Below are 18,021 nucleotides of genomic sequence, written 5' to 3'. Positions count from 1 at the left end.
ATTTAAAACTTATACTTTAAAAGATACTATCAATAAAGTGAAAAAGGTACCTAGAGAATGGAGGATATACCTAAATATAAAATGTCTAACACATCAAATCATATGTCTAACAAGCATAACTCAAGAGATGGGATATTTCAGACTGGAGTTGGAACCTATGCAAAAATGAAGCAGATGCAAATATTATCTTTCTAACATTTTATAAGAAGTTAGCAGCAATTTGGAGATCAATTCTCATTTAGAGAATTGATGGACTATTAAGCTACAGGGGACCCTGAGCAGCGATGATAAAAAGAAAGCAAAAGCTAGCATGCTGCATGATAGTGAAAGTCTATAATAAAGGAAAAGGAGTATATAGGAACTTTAGAAAGATATAATGATCAGAGTAGTGGAACTACCACTGTCAGTCTGCACCAGGTAGTGTAGGAAGAGTAACTTTCTTGAATTTTAAAAAATTTTGAGCATGTGTTTTTTCTAACACAATTTTAAATTGAGACAAAATATTTCATTGTAAACTTATATAGTAAGATGCTATGAATACTGGTGTGCTATAAAAATTGAGATGCAAAAATTGCAATTTAATATGAATGCATAGAATTTGTTATTGACAATAATCCATTTAATGAATATACAAAGAATCACTTCCTTAACAATCATTAGGTTGGTACAAAGTATTTCAGTTTTACATTGTTGAACTTTGCCAACTGATATTGGAGTACCTTTTTAAACAAATGTGGTTGTCTTTTACATCCTCTTAATGCACATTCCTTGCTTTATGCTTTTTGCTAATGAATTATTACTAGATGCTTATTTTATATGTATTTTATACTATGGAAATGAGTAGGAACTTCTAATGAACATACAGTGCAGTGGTGGTTCAAGAAGTGTTGCAAAGGAGACAAGAGTCTTGATGAGGGGTGTAGTGGCCAGTCATTGGAAGTTGACAATGACCAATTGAGAGCATCATCAAAGTTGATCCTCTTACAATTACACAAGAAGTTTCCCAAGAACTCAACGTTGATCATTTTACAGTTGTTTGGCATTTGAAGCAAACTGGGAAGTTGAAAAAGTACCCACTAAGTGGGTGCCTCATGAGATGACCGCAAATCAGGAAGACTGTCATTTTAAAGGATCATCTTCTCTTATTCTACACAACAACAATGAATCATTTCTTGATCAGCTTGTGAGGTGTGATGAAAAGTGGATTTTATACAATTAGTTCAGTGGTTGGACCGAGGAGAAGCTCCAAAGCACTTCCCAAAGCCAAACTTGCACCAAGAAAAGGTCATGGTCACTGTTTGGTGGTCTGCTGCCAGTCTGATCCACTACAGCTTTCTAAATCCCAGCAAAACCATTACATCTGAGAAGTATGCTCGGCAATTTAATGAGCTGAACAGAAAACTGCAATGCCTGCAGCCAGCATTGGTCAACTGGAAGGCCCAATGTTTCGCTGCCATAATGCCCAACAGCATGTCACACAAACAATGCTTCAAAAGTTGAATGAACTAGGTCAAATGAGGTTTTGCCTCATCAACCGTATTCATCTGACCTATCGCCAACCAACTACCACTTCTTCAAGAATCTCGACAACTTTTTGCAGGGAAAATGCTACCGCAACCAGCAGGATGCAGAAAATGCTTTCCAAGAGTTCGTTGAATCCAGAAGCATGGATTTTTATGCTACAGGAATAAACAAACTTATTTCTCATTGTCAAAATTGTGTTGATTGTAATGGTTCCTATTTTGATGAATAAAGAAGTGTTTGAGCCTAGTTATAATGATTTAAAATTCATTGTCTGAAACCACTGTTACATTTGTATCAACCTAATAGAAATATTACATCACTTTTCCTCTTTAAACTTTAATTCCAGTAGCTTATTTTTATTCTACCATACCCATAAAATTAAACCTTAATGTAATAAATTTTTATTTTTGAAAGTCTATATTGATAATTCTATCATATTTCTCTGCAACAAAGCATGAATACATAATTTTTATTGTGAAATCTGTGTAAATATAAAGTTATAAATATTTAACATTTCAAGATTGAACCATTATTGTAATACTTGAAACAAAACTGATTAGAACCACATGAATGTATTATAAAATGTGAAAAGCAATTATTGCTGAAGAAAATTTTTTTGTTTTACTATAAAGGCATCCTCTTGGTAAATAGATAGCACTTTCTTTATATTAGTTTATATATACAAAGATGAATATTACTTTTACTAATAAGATGAAGGTCAGTATCAACTGTCTTCCCACTTTTTATTTTTAAAAATGGAATTACCAAGAGACCTTATTCAATCAAAAGTAAATATGAAGGTTGAAAGATTAGGTGTAAGATATATAAATGATAGATACACACAAAGAGAGAGAAATGCAGTTCATTTCAGTTCAGTTCAGTTCAGTTCAGTCACTCAGTCGTGTCCAACTCTGCGACCTCATGAACCGCAGCACACCAGGCCTCCCTGTCGATCACCAACTCCTGGAGTCCACCCAAACCTATATCCATTGAGTCAGTGATGCCATCCAACCATCTTATCCTCTGTCGTCCCCTTCTCCTCCTGCCCTCAATCTTTCCCAGCATCAGAGTCTCTTCCAATGAGTCAACTCTTCGCATGAAGTGGCCAAAGTACTGGAGTTTCAGCTTCAGCATCAGTCCTTCCAATGAACACCCAGGACTGATCTCCTTTAGGATGGATTGGTTGGATCTCCTTGCAGTCCAAGGGACTCTCAAGAGTCTTCTCCAACACCACAGTTCAAAAGCATCAATTTTTCGGCACTCAGCTTTCTTTATAGTCCAACTCTCACCAAAAATCCCATCGTAAGCTATCACTAAAGTTTATCTACAAAAATCTGTCAAACACCAGCTGATTTGCTCTGTTGCCCCTGCTATGGGAAACAAGAATTGAAAGTCACTTGAATTTCCAAAGGATTTGTTGTCCAAAGTCTATGATTACTTACTTTCTAAACACCAGCACCAATCTTTCAATTATCCACATTTGATACCTGCAGGTTTTTCCCACTCTGAATAAGCCATGATTGTCAGAAAAAAAGGGAAGAGGGGTAAGTTTTCATTCAAGAGTGAGAGAAGAGAAATTCAGAAAGTGGAAATAGAAAAGAAGAACATGTTAGAAATGGTTTGAGTATCACAGCACATGAAAAAACTGAGAGTCAAAAAATGAGTTCCCTTAAATTATCAACATGCATATGTTAGAAAAAATGTTGTATCCAGTATCCCAGCTTGATGTTTACTACTTTGTATTGTCCACCCTTCTCCTATTTGTTGAAATGATTACATGAACAAAAAGTGCTCAAGTTTTTATTGAGCATCCACCTTGCACAAGGCACTGGTCTACCGGCTTGGGACACTGTCAGGAGCCAGAGCATGGTATAAGGACTCTGTGTACATTAGAGTGGTGATGACAGGCTATATGTACATAACTAATGAAATAATGCAAAGAAATCTACAAAATATTTCAAAGAGTTCAAGTGATAGGAAGAAAATGATGTGAAGTAGAGTGAGGAGTGGATTATTTCTAAGGAGGTGACATGTAAGGGAAAGGTATAGAAGAATACTCTAGGCTGAGGCAGAATGGTGGCCTCAGGATGTCTTCGTAGTGAAAGAATGCCTCTGTGAAGTTGGCATGTGACCTGTGTGATGAGGTATTTGCCATACAAAAGGAATGGAGAAGAGCAGCTCGGGCCAGGGTACACTAGAAAGAAGGTGATCAACTTGCCCAGGCTTGCTAAAGACTTTCTTGGTCTCGGTACTCTAACTCCCATGTTCTGGGAAGACCCTCAGTCCCAGGCAAAGTAGGATATTTGTCAGCCTAACAGGAGGCCCAAGAGCTATTGGAATATGAGGTCTACTTAAGGGTCAGTGGCCTGAGGCCAAATACCTCTTCTATAGCTAGGATCCCTGGCAACTTGTCCTAGACAAAATAAAAAGAATTAGAGAGTAAACCTTCTTGATTCTGAGATATGTAGGCATCTGAAACTGTGGCTCTCAGTACCACCCCAACCATAGCTCAGCACATGAATAATTAATCAACTTGGAGTGAATAGCTGCTTCTCGGTGATATCAGAGAGTAAAGTTGCAAAACCACCAGTTGCTGTACAAACAGCACGTGCATGACAGAGGCAGATGAAGCATAGGCGCCCTACACATGATCAGTATTCATGGACAAAATGGACATCTGGACAGGCACGCAATGAGACAACCGCAGCTGGAGGTTTTGAGTAGACATTTGAGTGGAAAGAGCATTGGAAAGATAAGTAGAATTTGTGATGTAGTTCTTAATAGGATGTGCTCTCAAAGCAAGTCCAACTTGCACCTCTGTCTAGTTAAATAAGTGTTTGTGGTGGATGCGGTAGTTTCTAACTATAACTGGATTTGTTTCTGGTTTAAGTATTAAACAAAATTCGACCTCATGGTACAAACAGGGGTTTAAAGTCAACACTTACAAAAAATTTTGGTAGGGACAGGGAAGGGAGAACTTGTTTGGGAATTTTTATGTGACTGCATAGGTTCTTCACATATGATAGTAGGGTTTCAGGCATTAATAAAATTAAATTTCTGTCTCAACTATTGAAGCATCTCAAAACTGTGATGTTTTATGTATTTATTTATTGTGGAAAAATATACAGACACACAAAGATATAACTTGAAACCAAATATTAGCACATATACATTAGTATATCAGAGGAAAACAGGAAAAGAATTTAAGCCCAATATGAAGGATCCCTATATCTTCTATACACTTATCTTTATATATTTCTGTATAAGGTAACTCTTCTCATTCTTGCCTTGGCAGTTGCATAAGTCCACCTCTATGGCATCCAATCCCCGATAGAAATGTTCCTTGTAAAATAACATCAGTAGAATTGGCTCCCTGGATGTTAGTCCCAACACCTATATAGATCTGCTCTCTCAGGCTCATCAGAAAACGTTGTATCCTCAGTGCTCTCAGGAGTAGGTGTCAAAATCTAGGAAGAATCTCTCTGGGAAGCAGTGGCCCCAGTTACTCTGCTTTCTTGAGTCATAGTTGCTTTAACTGTTACCTCATCAGTAAACCCAGGTTCGGAGGAAAAAGCAAAATCATCACGAGTAATATATTCAACATTTAGATCTCTGAGGAAGGTAGGATGGATTGGCCATTGAGTGTACGGATCATAACTTCTTAGGGGAATGCAGCATGATTGCTTGTTCATACAAAGTAATTTGTATCTTTCATTAAGTAAACATCGTTTTCTGCAGTATCCTATATCATCCTTCCAGCATCTTTCAACAAACCAGGCAGCTGCAGGGAAAAAAACCAAGCAGTCAATTTTTAAATTCTAGCAAAAGATTACAAACAGCAATTCCAAAATTTGGCAACCACTACTATTGCCATCTAAAATAATATGATAAAAATACTACAAGCCATTTGGAGAGACAAAGAAGAAACCTAAAACTTTACAGTAAAAACTGTGACATGTGCCATTAAGGAAATTGCTGTGGGTGGGAAGAGGGACAGAGTGAAGGAGGAGGAGGAGGCAGGAGAGAGTCTGGAGAAGGAAAGAAGAGGACAGGAAAGAAAATAAGACAGAGGACACTTATGTAAAGCTGATATTTAAGCCACGGAAGGCAAGAAAGATGAAAGGAGACAGCAGGATACACAGGAGGCAAAGAGTATCTTAGAATGCATGCTAAGTCAATTCAGTCATGTTCTACTCTTTGCAACCCTAGGTTCCTCTGTCCATGGGATTTTCCAGACAAGAATAACAGAGTAGGTTGCCATTTCCTTCTCCAAAAGGACCGGCAAATGCTCAGTACCAGTATTAAGGAGCAGCATAGTGTCTTTAAGGTATTGAGAATCTGAAATATAACGTGCAAGGAGCAGAGGAGACGAAATGAACTTGAAGTAGCAATGCCATCACCTAGTCCCTATAGGCCATTTTGAAGCATTTTCATTTATTTCAAACCATCATATGTTCTAATTTACTTTAAATTTTAGATGGTTAGCTAGGATAATACAAAGAAATTAGTTAAGAGAAAAGGAAGAATAGAATTTGGGAAACATGTTCAGACAAATAAAAGTTGACGGCAGCTGAAACTGAGGCTGTGAGAACTGTGGAATGAAGAGGACAGATTTCAGACACTGATTCTTTGAATAAAAAGGTAAATGAAAGATAGAGAAAGAAGACTCTTGAGAGTCCCTTGGACTGCAAGAAGATCCAACCAGTACATCCTAAAGGAGATCAGTCCCGGGTGTTCATTGGAAGGACTGATGCTGAAGCTGAAACTCCAGTACTTTGGCCACCTCATGCGAAGAGTTGACTCATTGGAAAAGACCCTGATGCTGGGAGGGATTGGGAGCAGGAGGAGAAGGGGACGACAGAGGACGAGATGGCTGGATGGCATCACCGACTCGATGGACATGAATTTGAGTAAACTCTGGGAGTTGGAGATGGACAGGGAGGCCTGGCATGCTGCGATTCATGGGGTCGCAAAGAGTCAGACACGACTGAGTGACTGAACTGAACTGAGTAGATATAGGGGAGATCCATGATGTTTGCCATTCATAGAATAGTAAATTGAGGAAAGAATATGATTTGGAGGGAGAAGAAAAAGGTGGTTACAAGTATTTGTTTTGGGACATTTACACAATACAAGCTTTCTCTGGTGGCTCAGTGGTAAAGAATCTGCCTGCCAATGCAGAAGACATAAGTTTGATCCCTGGGTTGGGAAGATTCCCTGGAGAAGGAAATGGCAACCCACTTCAGTATTCTTGCCTGGGAAATCCCATAGACAGAGGAGCCTGACGGGCTACAGTCCATGGGTTTGCAAACAAGCTGGACAAAGAGCAACTAAACAGTAACAACAACACAATATAGCTCAGAAGTACAAAGGGCAGTGGGATATAATTGTAGCAACTCAGTAGAGAAGTTTATACTTCAGTTGTAAATTTTGGAATCATTGCTTACAGCCAGTGAGTAAAGCTACAATTATAGATTAAGTGTAGTGTATGTTGGAATAATATGACATAAAAGAGGACCATGATTAAATTCTGATTAGTGTCAATATTGAAAGCTCAGATAAGAGGAAAATGTTCAGAAGGAACAGCCAGATAAACTAGATCAAAACAGGAGAATGAGGCCCTAGAGAATTAGATTAGCTTCCCCAAAACAAGACCTTGGGAAAAATTGTGAGTGATGTATAATAATTAACTAAGAGGCATTCAGCACAATTCCCCCCTACCCCATTCCTAAAATCAGTTTGGAAGTGGGGAAGTTAAGGAATTAAAACAGCAAAAAAAAAAAAAAAGAAAAGCGAGTTATACAATTAATTACCACTCTGGTTGACTAGAGCTTAATCCTACGTGGAACTCTGGCAAGAAGTGTATGGCTAGGGAAAAACTATCATTCTTGAGGGTCAGAGGAGCTGGAATATTTCTTCCCACTATTCTGCCAGCCAGTAGTTAATAGATGATTCCAGAATGAGCTGATAATTCCATGACATTTCTGGAATGCCCACTATAGGGCTGATTTGCAAGCAATCATCCATGCTTTGAGATACTGCTGGTGAAATCAGGCTGGTGTGCATGAAAATGGCAAGCGCCATAGGGACACAAGAAAAGTTGTATCAAGTATGGCTAGATTATGCAAGTGAGGAAAATGTTTCCTAAAAGAACACATGAACATTTGTAGGCAAATACTGCTGTGAAGTTGAGCAAGATAAGTCAGATGTCTCTATTGTATTTAACACAATGAGCGTCACTGGTAATCTTCAGAGTGATAGTGAAATGGAGCAGGACACTATGGTCCTTGCCCCCCCCACCACCACCACCATGTCCTCTGCCCTCCTTTTGTCTGTGGAAAAGTTTAGTCAAAGAATAAGTTTAATCAGAGAAGTGAGATATGCAGAAACAAAGGAAAACAGCCAAAGGAAACTAAATAATAGTAATGTAATCATTAAGCATAGTCAAGGACCTTCAGTTCTTTCTTAAGGACTAAAAGATAATATTCTAGGCCATATACTGTGAGTTGCCTTATATATAATAAAACACCAGGTGGAGAAGTTAATTACATGATGACCAGACTGTACCCATGATGTGAGCTGCCACAATTCCTAGACCTGGTCTCAAAGAAATGGGAAAAAATGGACCCTGGAACTGAAGATGAACTGTACCTAAAACAGCTATGATGATGCTGGCCAGACCACGGATGACCAGGTTGAAGATGACTGTTAGAGATGACAGTGTTGTTTTCTGCATGGAGTCATCCCCCACTTCTGTCTATAAAAGTTCGTGCCCAACTTGCTTGTGCGGGGGGAGTCAGCCTTTGGACAGATGTCTGCTACCCTCCCCTCCAGTTGCTGGCACCTGAAATAAAGCAAACTTTCCTTTCTACCAACCTAGCTTTTGTGTGGCGAGCAGCTGGACACCACACACACACACACACACACACACACACACACACACACACTGTTTCAGTAACAGCAGGAAACAGAGAAACAGAAGTAAAGTGACTGACATGAGTGAGAGGAGTAAAAGTAGCACCTAAAGACAAAACTCTTAGGAAGCTTACCCGTGAGAAAGAACAGAGAAATAGATAAGTACTTGGAGGTCAATATGAAGTCAAGAGAGGGTTTTCCAGGTTTGTTTTGAAGATTGGGAAATAACAGAATACATCCATAAATATCAAGACAAAAAGAAGTAAAAAGGGGGAGATTAATGTAGAAGAGAGAAATGAGGATAAAAGGAAGGGTATAGTCCTTGATTAGGTGACAAAGATCAAGACCACATATAATACTTGACTGATTTGGAGAAGGCACACTACCTCAGCTATGTCAAGAGGAAAAGAGAAGATGGGTGCAAAGTAATACTGGACGTTAACTTTAAAAATACACAACACATAAAAGTTGAGCTATGTTTTATGTGGTAGAAAGTTTCAGGACTTAAGCCTAGGAAGCAGCATCTCAAGTAACCCCAAGGGAGCTGCTCCAGGAAGGCAAGGCAGGCAGGCTGGTTTTACAGAAGTTTTCCAACAAAGGGCAGGTAGTCAGAACATCAAAAGATTATTGCAAATTAAAGGAAAACCAGATATCTCAAGTTAAGGAAGTGGTTGTTTTTCTATGCATGGGAAGAGGCATGAGTCTGGACTCACTGAAATAATTCCCCTGATATCCACTTCACCTATCTGACGGAGAAGGAAATGGCAACCCACTCCAGTATTCTTGCCTGGAAAATTCCATGGATGGAGGAGCCTGGGAGGCTGCAGTCCATAGGGTCACAAAGAGTCAGACATGACTGAGCAACTTCACTTCACCTATCTGGGGCCAGTTCTTCTGGGTTTCTACATCTTGAGTTTCCCCAGTGCTCACCATGGGGAGTGACTGCGTCTGATGACTGCTAAATGGCAGATATTATTCCTGAGTTCCATCAGGGCTCACCATCCATGGTGGCTGCAGTTGCTATGATTGTGGCATCCTTTGTTTACTGATATGGCAGGAAATTTTCCAATTCTCACTGGTATGAGTGTAGGCAATGGTAAAAATAAAAGTGCTATTTGAATTTTTAAAATCTTGAGATGTGGGATAAAGTCCTAAGATGGGGGAGGAGGAAGACACAGACAGGAATGGAGCAGGAAAATTGAAGAGAAAGAATGTCAGTGCAAAATGGTGGTTAAGAAAGAATGATCAACTCAGACAAGCAATACAGTAGGTCTTCTAAGAAGCATCAAAATGCATTGGAGGGCAAGGATACGCAAGCAGATTCTTTACCAGCTGAGCCACCATGGAAATCCAAGAATACTGGAATGGGTAGTCTATCCCTTCTCCAGGGATCTTCCCGACCAAGGAATTGAATGGGGGTCTTCTGCATTGCAGGCGGATTCTTTACCAACTGAGCTACTAGGGAAGCCAAAGTGAAACTAGTCTGTTCCATTTATCAAGCAACTACATGACCATCTTTCTCAGGAAACTGCCCAAGAAGCACCAACGTTGGTGTATTCTAGGAAACAACTAGTGCAAAAGCTGTGTGTTGGAGGAAGGCAATGATGTATGAGGAAGGTCAACTAATTCTCAAAACAACCTTTTTTGGATTTTATTTGATAAAGTAAGAAAAGTACCATTTGTGGGTTGAGATAGAGAAAGAGAGCACAATAAAAATTTGGCTCCTATTTCTTCCATCGGGACATCCCTTCTCCAGTGATTTGTCATTTTTTGTTAATTATTTTACTGGCTCCAAATCTTTTCCCTTGGTAAAATTTCCTGTAGATTTCAAAGGTAACGATTCCACCTTTTTCATGCTGGACAAAGTCTAACACTGCTTCCACATTCCTCACTTCTATAAAGATTACTTCGCCATGTGTCTTTTCTTCCAGGGTGTCTATCCTTGAAACCTGTGTCCTCTCAGCATTTCTCTTCCATTCTCCAACTTGTTAAATCATCTTGTTCTGTCCACTCTTCTTCACTCTTGCCTCCCACTTCATTGCTCACTACTCCTTTTCAACTATTCCCTCCAGAGTTGGAATTTGTGTACAGCACCCCATTCAAGAGAAGTATGAGCCCTAACTATGGTACAGACTCTATTCTAGACATTTTGGATATATCTGTGCACCAAGCAGATGAAAACACAAGGCAGACTTTCTAGCAAGGGAAACAGACAATCAACAAAGTATCCTGTATGTGAGAGGATGAGAAGTGGTTTTCAGAAATAAGAAAGACGAGATTGAAGTGGAACCTATTTGGTGTGTCATAGGGGTAGATGACAGTTTCTTCAATAGCAGTTAGCATAAATCTTGACAGACGGTGACAAAAAACGATAACTTTAAGATGGTGAAGGAATTAGCCATGCCAGTATATAGGGCAAACCCATCATAAGCAGAGGAAACAAACAGAACTCTGGGGTTGAGCAAGCCTGGCATGTTAGAGCAAAGGTCTTGAGGTCAGTGTAACTAGAGTAGCAGGAGATGGGTGAGAGAAGTCATAAGCATTGGGTCTGGTGGGCCACTGTAAGGACACTGGTTACACCTTGTTCTGAGAGAAGAGGGGGTCACTGCAGAGATGTGGGCAGAAGAGGCACAGAGTCTGACTTCTAGTGTGAGCAGATCACACCCTACATTTTCTTGACTGAAGACTGCAGGAGGCAACAGCAGGACAGAGACCTGTGAGGAATCCAAGGCAGTAATCGGTGAGAGAAGACAGTGGCTTGAATCAGAGTGGTGATTCAAGGAGGTGGTGAGATGGGTTGGTTCTAGACATAATTTGCAGGTAGATGTCCTGATAGATATGGATTTCACAGCTTAGAATATCAAAGTTAATTCCAAGAATATGGCTTAAGCAATACAATGATGATGACTGGGAATAATCTTATAACTTGGTAAACATTATATATATATGTGTGTGTGTGTGTGTGTGTGTGTGTGTGTGTATAGTGAAAGTGAAATTGAAGTCGCTCAGTCGTGTCCAACTCTTTGCAACCCCATGGACTGCAGCCTACCAGGCTCCTCTGTCCATGGGATTTTCCAGGCAAGAGTACTGGAGTGGGTTGCCATTGCCTTCTCCAATATATATGTGTGTATATATATTATATATATAATATATAATTTTATATATATATAAAATTACAGCAGTCATTTATTTCAAAGTTTCTCAGCCTGGAATTATTATGTCATTAGGATTTGTGACCTTCATCACCAGTATTTCAAATTCATTCATCTAAAATATGAACAACAATGATACTAATTCAGACACAATAAGCCATCTTGTCAAAACATTGAACCATGTGTGAATTCTCCTGTAAGAAAAAAAAGCAGATACAGAATCAGATAGCATTAACTTAAATATAGATATTAAAAGCAGTCACTGATGGACAGTTTGGCTTGGTAAAAAGTTTCTTTACAAACCCTCAGATGCAGTCTCACTGTAAAACACAAAATACACTCAAAATTTTAAATAGGTTGCAAAATAGAACCTGTAAGTGGAAAATCTACAAATCAGCAGGAAAAACTACCTTCCTCAAAATAAAAGAGAAAAACAAGTAGAACCACATGCTTTGTAGAAAAATCAAAATACTTAATAAATATATGTATACATTTGAAGTTTGATTTGAAGTTGATTTCTTCATAGTCAAATAATGGAAAATATTATAAACATAAATATTTTCTTTTGTGTAAAAGTTTGCTTTGCAATGTTCAGACATTGACAGTGCACTAAGTAGACAGGAATAAGCTGTATTTCTAGGAATATTACGTTGAATGGTTTATGTCTATGAGTGGTTATAAAGAATACACTTGTATATAAAACATAAACATACTTAGTAAAAATAAAAAGGGCATAAATGTCAAATTATGAAAGTGGATTTTAAAAAGATACAGAGCATCCATTGCATGAAATTCTATGCAGTAATAAAAAATTCAGTTTTTAGAGAATATTTAATATATGAGAAAATACTTATAATGTAATAGAAAATTTAAAGGGATGATACACATTTTCCCCGCATGGTATCCAGGAATCTCGGAGAGAGCAATAAGGCGAGACCATATTGCTCCTTCTTTATTATTTCAAAACTTTGCAAAATTTCAGCTAGTAGTTCATAATCAGAATTGAGTGTAAGATGATAATTCTTTACCTCACTGTCTCCATGTGAATCAAGATATAGACTCATAGGCACATTTATGTCCATTTCAAAGAAGTGAATACTTTTCTAAATGAGATATAACATCTCCAAATTTTTAGTCCATTTTCTTAGTACATAAAGAACTATTAAAAATTACTAAGAAAGAATTCAGAAATACAATGGAATGAATGTCCAAACATATTTGCAAGTAAAGCATGATGAATTTAAACAAAAATGAGAGAACAGTTTCACTCATTGAAATATAATATATGAAAGAATGTGATAAAAATGGAGTGACCAGTGTCTGGGGAGCTGACATTTTCATACACAAGTGATAAGAGTGAGGAGGAGTGTAACCTATGTGGTCAGTTGTTTGACAGTCTTCTCAGTGCGTGTGTGTGTGTGTTTGTGTGTGTGTGTTGCCATAAGTGGAAAGACATGCATTTGCTTACTAATTTTCCTTGCTGAATCGTTCTAATAATTAAGGACTGGTTTCAGCTGTTGTATAACAAAGGGAGCCCAGGTCTTTGCTCTGTGATGGGTGAGATGGAGGGTGTGAGGGAGGCTCAGAAGGAAGGGTATATATGTATATCTATAGCTGATTCACACTGTTGTATAGCAGAAAATAACACAACACTGTAAAGTGATTATACCCCAACTACAAAAATAGGAATATTCTATTCTCTTGTTATTATTCTATAATTCCAAAAAAGTATGCATTGGATAAAGGAAAACATAAATAAAAGATGGCAGAAATTTTTTAAAAAGAAAGGAAGTTTACAATCCCAGCCATATATTCTGTGTATAAATGAAAAATAATGAAGTAGGTTCATGCACTGATAAGAAGTCTCTGAGGTATAGTGCTAGTACATTGCAGAATAATCCATATGACTAATTTATATTGTGTTTTTTAAAACATGATATATATAAATATTTGGATCTGCTAGGATACACAACTAATTGGTTAGGTTACCTCATTGATTTATTCAGTGATGCTGAAAGAGAAGACTGAAGAGCTGTTAACCTAGGATAGGAAAGACCTCTTTCTTAAACTTATATAAGCCTATTGATGGCTTGAAACTTTTTAATCAATTGAAAATATTATTTTTAACCAAGGTAGATATGTTTCCAAAGTAGCATTATTAAAAAGAAGGAGTAAGCTCATTCATTACTGATCAGTTAGCAGAAGTTCCCTACTGATCACTCATCTTCTTACTGTCTTAACTTATCCCCACTTCTAACTTAAATTTGTGTTATCTTTCTCATGACAGCTCTAATTCTACAGTGTGATGAACTTGTCCACCTTGCCTCAGAACATAAACAAACGAGGGCCTCCCTTGAAAGCCTTTTCATGACAAAAAAGAATTCTAAATGGTGGTAAGAGTTGGACTAACGGGACACAACCACAAAACAGATGCAGCAATGAAATTGCTAAGATAGAAGCAAAGTGAGGTTGAGTTAACAATGGCTAGTTATAGAGAAAGAAATAGAGGGCTACTCAGAAGACAGAGGAAATTCCTGCCTTTGGAGAAATGTTTCAGAAGTCACCCCAGGTTAATAGTTGCCTATGAGCCATGCTGTGCAGGGCCACCCAGGACAGGTCATAGTGAAGACTTCTGACAAAACACGGTCCAGTGAAAAAGGAAATAGCAACCCACTCCAGTATTCTTGTCTGGAGAAACCCATGGACACTATGAAGAGCCATTGTTTGGAAAAGACTCTGATGCTGGGAAAGGTTGAAAGCAAAAGGAGAACGGGGCAGCAGAGGTTGAGATGTTTAGACAGCATCACCAACTCAGTGGACATGGATTTGAGCAAACTCTGGGAGATAGCGGAGGACAGGAGAGCCTGACAGCCTGGCATGCTACAGTCCATGGGGGTCACAAAACATCAAACACAGCTTAATGACGGAACCACCACAGCAGATTCTGAGAGAGTAGGACATGGAGTTGTTATCATGAAAGCACTTCCACTGCTCTTTTTTGGCCCAAAGCTCTTCCTATGGATCCTCTTTTCCCCTCAAGACACCTGGGAACTCAGGGTCAACAACTCAGGTTAGTTGCATCTTCTCTCCACTGTAGGGTTCCATTACCTGTGGTCACCAGGGTTAGTAACCCACATAGCATGAAGGTCAGCATCAGGAGATTCATGGCTTCTGGGAGAGAGGAAGGCCTGTGTCCTGAGGAGTGCAGAACACTTCACATAGCTAGGACTTTGAGTGGTCACATTTACTGGCCTATCATGGGTGATGAACCAGAGAGGGGAGAATGCCATGCCACCCAGAACACAAGACGATTAACTTGCACCATTGAGTATGCATGACAAAATAACGCTTTGTTCTAGAAACTGTAAGAGGAAACTGAGGCCTTATGACATGGGTCATAATCCTGGGGATGTGGGAGTTCTGATGGAAAGAAATAATTCCCCCAAAGTCCTCCTTAACCCTGGATGGGGCCCATTACTTCTCTTCTCTCTGTATGCAATACTGTGTATATACCCAAGAGAGCAGAACGCTTTATCAAGATCCAACTTATTTCCAACCAACATCTCATGACAGCTCATGACATCCAGTAGATTATTATCCTTTCCATCCAAGTGATTGCCCCCATCCTTTTGTATTAAATTTTAAGTTATGAAGTTTAGTTTGAATGGATTTTTAAAACTATGGTTATCCAGTTTTTGCAGTAACTATTTGTTGAAGTACTATCCTTGCTTCTGGAGTAGGAAAAGGCAACCCAATCCCATATTCCATGGATAGAGGAACCTGGCAGGTTGCAGTCCATGGGGTCTCAGAGAGTTCAACATGACTGAGCAACTGGGCACATTCTTCCTCCATTGAATTGCTTTGGCAGGTTTGTCAAAATTTAGTTGGCTATAGTTGGTACTCTATTCCATTCCATGGATTATGTGCTTATTCCTCTGCCAATACAACACATTCTTAACTACTGCTGCTGTATAATATGTCTTTAGATAGTATAGTGACTCTTCCTGTTTTATTCTGCTGTCTAAAAATTGTTATAACTACCCCAGTTCCTCTCCCTTTCAATAACAATTTTAGAAGAGTCTTGTGTATATCTACAAAAGATCTTCCTGGGGGGATTACGATAACAATTGAGTTAAAGCTGTGTTTTAACTTGGAAAGAAATGATTTGTGTACTATATTGAGTCTTCCAATCAAAGGACATGGGTGCCCATGCCACTTCATTTAAGTCTTAATATATCTTTCATCAGCATCTTGTTGTTTTAAGTATAAGTCCTAAATTTTTTTCAGTGTACACCTAAGTATTGTAATTTACAAGTGATTTTTATGATTTTATACCCTTGCTTTCAGTGTCCACATACCCTGCTTGTTAGTGTGTGTATGCATGCATGCTAAGTTGCTTCAGTCATGTCCAGTTCTTTGTGACCCTATGGACTTGTAGCCCGCCAGACTCCTCTGTCCATGGGATTCTCCAGGTAAAAGTACTAGAATGGATTACCATGCCCTCCTCCAGGGGATCTTCCCAACCCAGGGATCCAACCTGTGTCTCTTATTTCTCCTGCATGGGCATTCAGATTCTTTTCCACTGAACTACCTTGAAGCCCACTAGTTAGTATACAGCAATACAATTCATTTTTATATGTTGATCTTGTATCCCAGTCCTCGCTTAAATCACATATTTTTTCTGGTAAGATTTTTGCAAGTTCTTTCATCTTTTCTCTGTAGGATATCCTATCAACTGCAAATGGGACAATTTTCAGCTTTCTGAAAGTCTTGGTCATAAATGCATATGGTACTTCTGCAAGTGCTATTTATGCATCTCCTGAAATGGTCATGATTTTTCTCCTTTTCCATGCTGATTTGATGGGTGATAGTAATGATTTTCAAATACTTGACCACCTTTCCTCCTGCAGCAAATCCAACCTGGTCATGGTTTTAATTCTTTTCATATTTTGCTGAATTCAATCCCCAGTGGCTCAGAGGTAAAGAATCTACCTGCAATCCAGAAGTCGCAGGAGACTTGGGTTCGATCCCTGGATAGGGAAGATCCTCTGAAAAAGCGAATGGCAACCCACTCCAATATTCTTAACTGGAAAATCCCATGGGCAGAGGAGCCTGGCAGGCTATAGTCCATAGGGTCGCAAAGAGTCAGACACAGCTGAAGCAACTTAGCATGTGTGTGTATATGTGGTTGTTTGCATAGGTGATAATGGATAAACTTCTGTATTTATTCTTTTAACAAATATTTATGGAGCACCTACTCTCTTCCTGTACTGGAAGGTAGAGCGCTGAGGAAAAAAAGAAATAGTTTATGGTCTTGTGAAGTTAAAACATAAGTATATTAAAATCCAAAACTACAATCTCAAGAAATGTACCCCAGATAGACTTCCAAATCTAATTTGTATTTTAGCCATGAGGAACAAAAAAAAACAACAACAAAAAAAAACAAATCTAATTTGTATTTTAGGAATTCTGTGTGTTTTTTTTCATATTGAAATTTGAAGATTTCACCCTTCCGATAGTTAGCAGGTAATTTTTCTCCAGTCGTTGCAGCTTCAAGTCAAGATACCCTGATATAATTGATTGCTTCTCATATCTATGTAGAGACATAAAAAGAATGAAAAATAAGGAGGAAAACTACATGTCTATACCGTTAAGAAAGGACTATATTCCTCAATTTCTAATTCAGTTCTTTCAGTGTCTAACACATGACCTGCTGGTTAGAAAATATAATAGGCTATATTGTGAAGCAAATCATGCAAAAAAGATATCATACAAATTAGGGTTTTCGTCTTCTCATATGACGTAAAGACAAGGGAGGCTGTAAGAGCTTCACAGTGACATTGGGCACCTGGCAATGTTTCTCCTCTTTTCACAATTCCTAATATATACTCTTGCTCCATAGTTACAAGATGGCTGCGTTGCCACCAGGCCTATGATCATGTTTCGTGGACAAGGAAGTGACACAGCAGAAGTTAATGGGTACACGTAGCTGGAATCTTTGACCCCTCCCTTTTAAAATATCTTATCAGATACTCCATCAAAACTATTCTGCTAATCTCACTGACCATAACATCCTATTCCACCACTGTATGTTAGCAAAGTTTGGAAAAGTTGTTTATGTGGACATATGGCTGCACCTGAACTATGGTTCAGACATGATATTCAGATATATGATATGATGTAATAAGAAGCAAATAAATACAAATGCCCAGAGAACATTCACTCCTCAGCAGATTTCAGGCAGTACACTCAGTTCTCCAAGAAAGGTGGGACACCCTGCGGGGCCGACGTAATGATTCCTTTCTTTGAACATCAAGATCTAATTAAGCTGATAGCTTGCAGGCATACCACGAGTTTTGTGTATTTTCACAGAGCTCAGGGGAAGAACTGTGTGTTCAGTCACAATCCACAAATGGAGCAGCTAAAGATG

This window comes from Cervus canadensis, chromosome 10 (genome assembly GCF_019320065.1).
Source record: "Cervus canadensis isolate Bull #8, Minnesota chromosome 10, ASM1932006v1, whole genome shotgun sequence".
In the NCBI taxonomy this organism is placed as follows: domain Eukaryota; kingdom Metazoa; phylum Chordata; class Mammalia; order Artiodactyla; family Cervidae; genus Cervus; species Cervus canadensis.
Note: the sequence above shows the minus strand (reverse complement) of the source record.